Source organism: Quercus suber, unplaced genomic scaffold, assembly GCF_002906115.3.
Source record: "Quercus suber isolate HL8 unplaced genomic scaffold, Cork oak 2.0 scaffold_607, whole genome shotgun sequence".
Taxonomy (NCBI): Eukaryota; Viridiplantae; Streptophyta; class Magnoliopsida; order Fagales; family Fagaceae; genus Quercus; species Quercus suber.
Genome location: NW_027070050.1, coordinates 165104 through 175600, shown reverse-complemented (window position 1 = coordinate 175600; position 10497 = coordinate 165104). Strand labels below are relative to the sequence as shown.

Below are 10497 nucleotides of genomic sequence, written 5' to 3'. Positions count from 1 at the left end.
TCAGCTCTTGCCCCCCTCCTCCCACACTTCACAAGCACTTATACTTGTGGAATGACCACCGCACCAGGAGTGCACAATGGTTATGAGATATAGTTAACAACTCAAAAATGCACTAACTTTAGGAAAATTGCCATATGAAGCTTAAAATTTTCTTTCTTTTTTTATTAAATTATATACTTCAATAATTATGAGAAATGAAATTTGAACCATAGACATCTCCACTAAAAACATCATAAAAAATGCCGGTTGAGCTTTAAAGCTCTTAGCGATGAAGCTTAGTATTACTTAGGGATGGCAACGAGTCGGGTTCGGGCCGGGTTTTTCCATACCCAGACCCGACCTGCAAGGCAAGACCCTTGGCCCGGACCCGGCCTGTTTAGGGTACCGGGTTTTTTTAGGGGCCCGGACCTACCCCAGCCGTGCCCCCCGGGCCTCGTTTAGGGATTAGGCCCAATTCGTGGCCCAACCAAAAAAAATAAAAATAAAAATAATTTATGCCCAAATTTATTTTTGCCTACATGAAGCCTACATATTCTAATTCAAGCCTAGATAACATGGCCCAGGCCCAATTCGTGGCCCAACAAGAAAAATAAATAAATAAATTTAAGCCCAAATTTATTTTTGCCTACATTAAGCCTGCATATTCTAATTCAAGCCTAAATAACGTGGCCCAAATGCCAAATCAATCCAAATCATAGGCTACTAATCATAAATAAATAAATCATCTGTTAATTATAAATCAATAAATCACTTGTTAATTATAAATCAATAAACCATAACTAATATCATAATCATAATTCAATAAATCATAACTAAGATTTTAAATCAATAAATTACCTACCTAAGATAACCATTTAATCATTAGTCAACAAAATCATAACTAAAATCGCTAGCTAAACATAAAAATAAAATAAATCCAACAAGTCCAAGAAATAAGTATCAAAAGTCCAACGAGTCCAAGAAATTAAAGAGTTACAAAATAAATCCCACAAGTTTAGAATAATTACAAACCAACAAATTAATCCAACAAGTCTAAGAAATTAAAAAAGCTATTAAATTAATACAAAATATTTAATCTTTATCAATTGTGATACAACTCCTATCAATTGTGGCACAACTCCCATCATCTTCATTTGGCTCCCCATCATCAAGAATGGATTGAAATGTACTATCTCCAGATATAGTTGAAGAACCTACAACAACAATGAATTAAAAAATGGAATAAACTTCATCAAATTGTAACTAGCAAATATAAAAACACAATTTTGATTTTATAAATAGAAATTAGACAATTGCTAACCGTTGATTTTACTCCATAACCAATTCTGAGCACACATCATTGCCTCTATAGTCTTGGGATGTAGCCTACTACGGTGTGGACTTAAAAGTCTCCCACTAGTGCTGAAGGCAGCTTCTAAAGTTACAGTTGTAACGGGAATGACTAAAATATCTCTTGCAATCCTTTGTAAAGTAGGATACTTGAGACCATTACTTTTCCACCATGCCAAAATATCAAAGACTTCACTCCTCTTCAACACTCCCTCATCAATGAAATGATCAAATTCCATTCTACCACTCCCATGTTTCTTTGAACTACTTGAATTATTGTTCACAAACCCATCAAACCTTGACATTGACCCAATCAACCTAAATTTTATTTGTGCCACTTGATTCAAAGTACTTGCAGGCATATGAGAACTTCCTTCATTACCTACAAGAGACTCATCTACATCTCCATACTCATCAAGCAAATCATAACAAAGATTCTTAATTTTTTCAATCTCCAAATCAGAATTATCACCATAAATGTTAGGATAATAAAACTCCAATAACTTCATCTTATATCTTGGATCTAAGATAGTAGTAACAACCATAACAACACTAACATTAGCCCAATAAGATTTAATTTAGCAAGCATGCTTTCTACCATCGTACTTATCATCTCACTTGAAGACAAACTTCATTCATTCAATGCAATTTTCAACTCACACACGAAAGCAAAATACATATTAGTTGTAGGGTACTTACGACCAGAGAAAAACTCAGTCACACTATGAAACAACTCCAACCTTCCACAAATATCTTTGGCTACCTCCCAATCATGATCATATGGCAAACAAGTATAAGATGTTTCACGTTTAGGCAAACGCAAGAAAACATCTTTATAAATCAATGCAATAGAAAGCATTAAGTAAGTTGAATTCCAATGAATTTTACAATCTAAGACTAACTCTTTGGTGCATTGAACACGCAATTGACGTGAATTTTCTTCAAATTTTTTCCTTCTTTTTGGTGATCCAGTCCAATAAATCACACTATCACGAATCCTTTCAATACCATCACCAATAAGACACAACCCATCTTGAACAATCAAATTCAAAATATGTGTAGCACACCTCATATGCAACATAGACCCACCCAACATAAGAGAACTAGTATCAAGCTTATTCAAGAGAAGTCTTATCATGGCATCATTAGTACTACAATTATCTACGGTTATTGTGGACAACTTCCTATCAATGTTCCACTCTAAAAAACAATCAACAAGGACTTCAGCAAGGACATCTTTCGTGTGTGGAGAAGGAACATAAACAAACCTAGAAAAATAATAGGAATAATTATAATATAACTAAATAAACATTCAATTTAACATAACTCAATAAACATTCTAAATGTAAAGTCTTTAACATTCAATTTATAGATAAAAAAAATACCTTAAAACCCGGCTTTGCAATGTCCAAGTATGATCAATAAAATGAGCAGTAATGACCATAAACCCTCTCTTCTTATTACTTGAAGTCCACATATCAGTTGTAATTGCCATCCTACTTCCATTCTTGTCCGTGATCTTCAAAGCTTTCTCCCTCTCATTATCATAGATTTTAAGAATGTCACTCTTCAAAGTATTTCTTGTGACAAGTTTAAACATAGGTTGAAGATCAGCCACAGACTCTCTAAACCCAATGTGATCAACCATTGAAAGGGGATATTCATGTAGGATGACCATACGAGCAAGCTTATTCCTCACTCTGGCTTGATCAAATTGGTAAGTATTTAAACTCATAGCTCCATCCACCTTATTTTGTTGTTTAATTAAGACTTGTTGTCGTATATCTTTAAACTTCATCCATGGACGTCTTGCTAAATGATTATGCAAATGGGTTGTACCTTGGTTAGAATCACCCAAGTAAAGTTTGCCACAATGATGGCACTGGGCTTTAACCTTTTCTTCAACTTTCTTTCTTGTAAAATGAGCCCAAACATCTGAGGTAGTCTTTCTTTTATTACTTGTATCCAAGTCCTCATTTGTAGGTTCTTTCTCTCTCTCTTCCTCTGTCCCTAGACTCCCTTGACTCCCTTCTTGTTCCTCTAACTCTAAGTCCACCGTCGGGGACTTCGGACTCCTAATTGGTTTAGAAGTTTGAGAGTTAGAATCAAAACAAATTATCACAAATTTATTATTACACATACTCATTAATTAATAGGCACAAATTCATAATTACACAAATTCACAAATTAAACATGATTAACAACAAATTCAAACACTTACTCGTTGTTTAATGGGCATAAAGGTGATGATGATCCTGAGGGTGAGCTGTCAAGTGACAATGGCGAGGGTGATCGTGAAAATGGCGAAGGAGACCGCATTGTTGGCAAGGGACAATGTCTGGTCCTTGAGGGAGAGCTGCTTGGCGAGGAAGAGCCAGATTTGTTTGTGTCTGTGTTTGTGTCTTCCATCTTCGTTTTAGACTCTACATTCCCAACAAACACAAAAAAAAAAAAAAAAAAAAAAAAAAAAAAAAAAAAAAAAAAAAAAATATTCACTACCATTGTCATCACAACCCAAACAATATTTAACAAACCCAATAACAGTATAATGCCACAAACACCTTAACCCATAAACCAAACCCTCAACAACAACAAAGCAAGTAGCAAGGCATGGAAGCAAACTAAAGAAAGAAGCAGAACATAGCAGAGCAGAGAATCAGTCAATAAAGAAAAGAGAAAGAAGCACAGAAAATCCAATAACATTTCCCCCACATTGTTCTTACTTTCTTTTGTTTCTTTTCTATTTCTTGTTTGAAATCTAAACTAAGGTTTGCTCCTTTTTCAGCTATCAATAGAGCACAAAGCTTAGAAACGAGAAAAAATGGAAAAGCAAAACAGCAGCTACTAACTGAAAATGGTAGTATCTATCTCCCTTCTATTATTTCAAAAAATGCTACCTAATACATGTTGATTATGCCAAATTTATTTATCTTGTGATTTCTGAATTCTTGTGTATGTGCCTAGTTTCTAGTGATATGAGCTCTCGTTGTGTTTACATTAGGCATGCTTGGATTTGTACACACAGCTACGCTAGCACAAAGCACATGTACACATCATTTTGTTCATAAAAGCATACATAGAACACAAGATACACACAAATACACATGTTCATGTTTTGACACACACACCTAATGCATCCAACCAAACACACCGCTATAACAGACCCCAAACCCACATCAGAAAATCCCCACAAAAACAACCAAACAGCAAACCCATAGCCAAACAACCAATCTCAAAAATCCCTTCTTTTCAAATCTCCACAATTAAACCCAAATAAAAAATCACATTTTTCAATTGACAAACTCATGGACAAGGAAAAAAATGAGGGAGCTTTGAGCAGAGAAATAAAAGAAAAAAAGTTTACAAAAAAAGATCCCCACAGGTATCTTTTCAACTAGATACCTGAAGGCTGAAGCTGAATAGCTGATCCTTTCCGATTTGGTCAAGTCGGTTTTCACTTTCTCATACTTAAAGAAAAAGGGCGACAGCTTCAGTACAGTTTTTATTGAGACCAACGCCGATCAATTCACGCTGGTTTTCGCCAACGGTTTCAAGAACCAGCTCAAGGTTTCGATGAATGTGAGATCGGCGATGTACAATCTCAACGGGAAGAGTCAGTGGCATGAGCTGAGGGAGAGGGAGGGTCGGACTGAGGCAGGGAGGCATAAGGGAGTGTCGGAGTGTGGGAGTAAGGGTGAGGGAGTGTGGGACTGAGCTGAAATGAGTGAGAGGGACTGTCAAATTGAGGGAGGGAGGCTGCTGAAGAGTGAAGAGTGAAGAAATGAGGGATTAGGGTTAGATTATAGGTGTGTGTGTGTGTGTGTGTGTATATAGGGTATTTTAGTAATTTCAGGGTACCGGGTTTTTATCCGGGCTGGGTTTCGGGCCAGGTCTTGGGTCAGCTCTCAGGTTTTTTTTTTTTTTTAAACCCGAATCCGCTTCAGTTTTTTTTTTTTTTTTTTAACCCATACCCAATCCTATTCCTAATCGGACCAGGTAAAACCCGGCCCATTAGGGTCGGGCTGGGCCGGGTACCCGCGGGTTGAGCAAAAATTGCCATCCTTAGTATTACTTAATATACAAAGACTTGAGAAAATGTGACGTAAAGTTAAGTATAAGAGCTTACGTAATATTATGAGACTTAGTTGCAGTGGCAGTAGTAGACTTATTTATTATATATATCCTCATCGCTTTATTTGATCGCTGCAGGAACCACACATAGCTTGAGCTGTTGATAGCTTGCACTTTACAAGGCTCATTCTTTCAGCTGCTACACAATTAACTGAGGTAGGTTTTCGTAACACTTCCTATATATTCAAGTTACATTGTCTTTCTAGATTGAGAAGTTTGTGTAATTTAACCTCTTTTCTTATGATTTATTTAACCACTCGTTTTGTATCCAGATTTATGTTGTGTGCGTGTGTTACCATTTGGACACCAACATTTGAGAAAGTCATTATTTTAAATTTTGATGCATTTTTTTGGTTGTCTCAGATAATTATAAGCATTTTAATTTGCCAAATGGAAGTTTCTTTGTCCATATTTTGTTAAACCGCGCGCATACTCCACTTTTAAGCAACAAATCTGAATACTTAGATTCGTAAATGGAGTGGCAGGGGTACAACAAATTTTAACATATAAACCTTATAAACAAACTATTATGTGTACTTTTAAACACAAACAAAAAAAAGGGTAACTACGAAATTGATTTATCATGTTTGAAGTCTTCTATATGTCTTCTATAATAATATTGATAGTACCTTTTAATTTTCTACTTTCTTTAGATTTAATAGGAAAGTGGGAAAAAAAAAATAGTAAAGAAACTATATATATATGTGTGTGTGTGTGTGTGTGTGTTGTGGATAAATTAACAGAGAGACAGGCTAAAATTAAACGTTCATCTACTATTAACATATCTACCAATATATTGATGGTTCTAGTAGTTGAAACTAACGGTCTATTTGTGTCTAGTTTATGTGGTTAGTTTTTAGTTTTTATGTACAATTTTTTAAAATTTCACTTTTCCAAATATCAATATACTTTCAATAAAAAGTTAAATATGTTGATGCTAGATGCATACTAAATAGCATACCAATTCAAAAAGTCATAAACATTTTGAGAATTTCCATTATACATATCCTATAAAATCTTTCCTATGTGATACCTAGCCGGTATATATATATATATATATATGGGGTCATATCAAGTTACATTTACTATTATTTTAAGCAATATTACACCACATAATACTTTTTTATTCAATTAATAATTTGTAAATCTCTTTGTTAGATTACTTCTTCTCTATGTTCTTAGCACGGATGACAAATTTCATCTCAATAAGATGTTATTTTCTATTCAATCCATAAACTCATCTTTTATGCATAATTTTTTTTTAATTTGAAATTTAAATATTATATAAATGAGAGTGCTGTTAATTTTAGATTATCTTGAAATCTATTATGCCTGAAGGGTATAAAAGGAAAATGCAATTCAATAATGAATTTGTTAAAATTCGCATTCAATACAAATCAAAACTGCATTAGGTATATCTTAAACCCAATATGTCTATATTTAAGCTTCTACGATTATATATATATATGTGAAGCCTAAAGAATTTGATAACCCCGGCCCACTTCGTACTAAGCCCAAGGCCCATGCCGAAAAGGGAGAAACGCCCGATGACGAAGTGAGAAAGTTCTCATTGCCCAGGGACATTGCCGAGGACAATCCTGTCCTCGGCCAATCAAGGCCATGGGAGGAGGAAGCAGCGTGCCATCAAGGGTAGCCTCCTAAAGCATCCCAGGAGAAAGGTCAGAAATAAAGTGTCAGCCAGAGAAGCATGGAGGAGGAATAGTTCAAGGAGAAACTGTCTCCTCCACATTAAATGTGCACAACTAATGTTTTGGCAGCATTAATGGAGAAGTGACCCCTAAACAATGCTGCTTCGGTTACTGCAACTCCCAGGAGGTTTGGTAAAGTGGCTGATGGGACGGGTTGTCAAAGGGAGGAATGGATGATCAACAAGTGGAAGAAAGGGATCGTGGGAGGAGGACTATATAATGGGAAGAAACAGATCAAAAGGGGAGAACATTCTCATAGGATAAATACTACTACCAAGCTCCTTGGATCGAGCCGAGGACAGACTTTCTAAGATAATTTCAGTTCGTCTACACTCGATGGTGGCGAATATCATATTGGGCGTTGTCCGTATGCTAAGGCTTAGTTCTTAAACTCATTCTCTATAAATTCATTGTATTGGGCCAGCTGGATCTGAGTCCACTCTTCCAGTAGTAGAATCGCCCAGATTCAGTCCCTACAATTGGCGCCGTCTGTGGGGAGAACTTGTGCGTTAGCGAGCGCAATGGTCAATTGTTCCTACGTTGCTAACTTATGGAAAGTTAGGCCATTTTTCGTCGCTGCCGCTGACACCGATTCCAAGTCCCGTTTAAAAAAAAAAAAAAAAAAAAAAAAAAAAAAAAAAAAAAAAAAAAAAAAAAAAAAAAAAACAACGCACCTGCTCAAGAAACAGTTGTTGCAGAAAAGTGAAAGATTCAGAGAATGAAGCAAGTAAACAGTACAGCCTTTTTATTAAATGAAGGAAAAGTACATCATACGCCCAATGGCTTAGATAGGCTTGTTCTAAAGCTAAATATACAAATGGAGGCTTAGACAGGCTTGTTCTAAAGCTAACCGTAAAAAAGGGAGGCTGAGACAAGCTTGTTTTAAGGCTATCAACAACTCCCAAGCCCGTATGGATGGAACTAGCGACGGGAGGGGAGAGGAAACGGAGGCACTTGTTGGCCCCGTCCCGGGGTTTTCCCTTGACGCTTTCCCAGCTGCATGATAATTAAGCGTTGGAGACGGCAACACCCGGGCACCGATTGTAACGTAATCTTACAAATCTCCATCGACGGGTAAGCTGGGCGCGAATCACTACCAGCTTGAAGGGCAGGCATGGACGCATACCAGAGAAAAATATTATGCTCCTCACGGACCTCCCTCCTAACTGCCAGACACACTACCACCAGGATGACATCCAAACTTTGCCGCGCCAAAAATCTGTCGCGATCTACGACCGTTACGGCTCCTGATTAAAGAGGGAAGACCTTCCTTCTTGCTCTGTTGAAAGGTAGGGACATCTTTGGCCCCCGCCCCCTTTGCCTTAACTGCATCGTCTAGGGTCTAGGCAGCATTTCTAGTTCCTGAAAGGGACTTGGCTTCCTTGCCCTTGCCCTCAGCAAGGGCCATCCTATTCCTATAAGCCTTGATCGTGATCCTGGCAAAATTCTTGGGAATGCCTAGAGGATTGGGAGCTCAGAGCTCCTGTTGAACTCAAAGATTCGTGAAATGTAGAAGGACGATTCCACCAAAGGGCCTTATATAGAAGGCGAGGGTTGGTGGGAGTTAATCCGCACGGAATTCGAAGGAAGAATTACCAGCGACACTAATTCTGACCAATTTCCAAAGAGGCCACCAACCGCTGGATATACATTAACCCATGAAGATACTAATGAGGGCGCCTCATAACCAGAAGCTGCGAAAGGCTAGCGCAATGGGGCTACCATTGCACATAAGGGCGAAGGGGCAAGCCGAACTCGTCCAGGTCAATGTTGGGCTAGTTGCACGTAAAGGAGAAGGAACCTCTCCTCGACAAGGCGGGGCCAAGGCCGTTATCGCTCTAGAGGCAAATATCGAACAATAACAACTAAGTACTACTAGACAGAACCAAGGTCTTGGATGGTCCTCAGATTCAAACCTATAGAAAACTAGTTACTTCACAAGACTAAGTATTAGACAGAACCAAGGGCTTGCATGGCCCTCAGACTCAAACTTATAGGGTGTTAGGACATATGTGTTTTCGCTTGTCAAGAACATATGTCACTTATTTATGTAAATTAGCTAATCCTTTTGACAAAACGCACTCTACTTGTAATTGGGTAGTTCTAGGTGTTTTTAATACTTCAAGAAACAAGGTTTCAAGTTCAAGTGTTAAAGCCATGCAAGTCTGTCCAAGAATCAAGTGAGAAAGTGCTGAATTTTAAAGCTCGATAGCTTGTCGACACCTCCTCGACACCTGGCCATCTGTCGAGATCTTCAACTGATGCTTATCGCAATCTCGATAGCTGGTCGATTGATCGAGAAAGTTTCTGTCCCCTCGACACCTTCTCGACACCAACTAGTTAAAATTGTAGAAATTGGCTTGTTGGATTGATGTAATTGATCATTCTAATCTGTTTTCTAACTTGTGTAATGATCAATTCATCAATTTATTTCAAAACATTCAAGTGTTTCAAATTTTTTGGAGTTTTTGGTAGAAACTCTATGCTCAAGCCAATTTTGTGAATTTAAACTTAACTTGAACCTAGTTTCACTGCATTAGAGCATGCATCATGACATTTAAAATTGTTCATGCATCATATAGATTTTTGTTCTATATCTGTTTTGTGCTAACTTGCAGTTTGCCCTTGGTTTCTTTTTTCTTTTTGTTCTTTTGGTTCTGCTTTGTGTCTTTGTCCTTTCCTTAGCACCATGCCTAGGAAAACTAGAGCTCATAGGACTCCCACCACTTCCTCTGAGTCTTCCTCTAGGAGTGAGTTGTTTAAGGATGCAAAATGCAAAGAGGCCTTTGATAAGCAGAACAGTAAAAGGAAAATATGGGCTGAGCGTTCTGTTATCCTAGATGAGGTTGATCTAGCCATTAGGGCTAACTTTGAGAGTCGAGGTTGGTTGTCCTTGTTAGAGATAGATCATCCACCTCCGACCGCCCTGATTAGAGAGTTCTATTCGAACCTCTCTTGCCACATCTATGATTCCAACACCCTTGTTAGGAGTTGGATATGAGGTGTTGAGTTCACCATTACCCCTAGGGTAGTGGCTGAGGCTCTTGGGGTCCCGGTCATTAGGCAGCCTGACTATCCTTATGAGGAGTCTCCACCCCTTAATGACGTCATGTCATACATCACTGGGTCTTCTATCCAGTGGGGTTCTGATCCTCGAATCACGCCCTCTGAGCTTCCTGTGACTACCTATCTTTTTCTTAGGATAGCGTGTCATTCTTTGTGGCCTATCTCTCATCCCCACACCATCCCTATTGAGAGATGTGTGTTTCTGTATGCCATTGTCTCTGATGCTTCTATTTCTTTTCCTTATCTGTTTCTTCATTCTTTG

General features: G+C 37.8%; 1 long non-coding RNA gene across 1 annotated transcript; it reads right to left on the bottom strand.

The window, feature by feature from the left end:
* Nucleotides 1–1112: 1112 nt before the first annotated feature.
* On the bottom strand, nucleotides 1113–1373 carry LOC136063995 (uncharacterized). Its single transcript, XR_010625638.1, has 2 exons — nucleotides 1301–1373; nucleotides 1113–1193 (listed from the first exon to the last, which is right to left on the bottom strand). It is a non-coding gene; the product is annotated as an uncharacterized LOC136063995 (long non-coding RNA).
* Between the last annotated feature and the right edge of the window lie 9124 nt (nucleotides 1374–10497).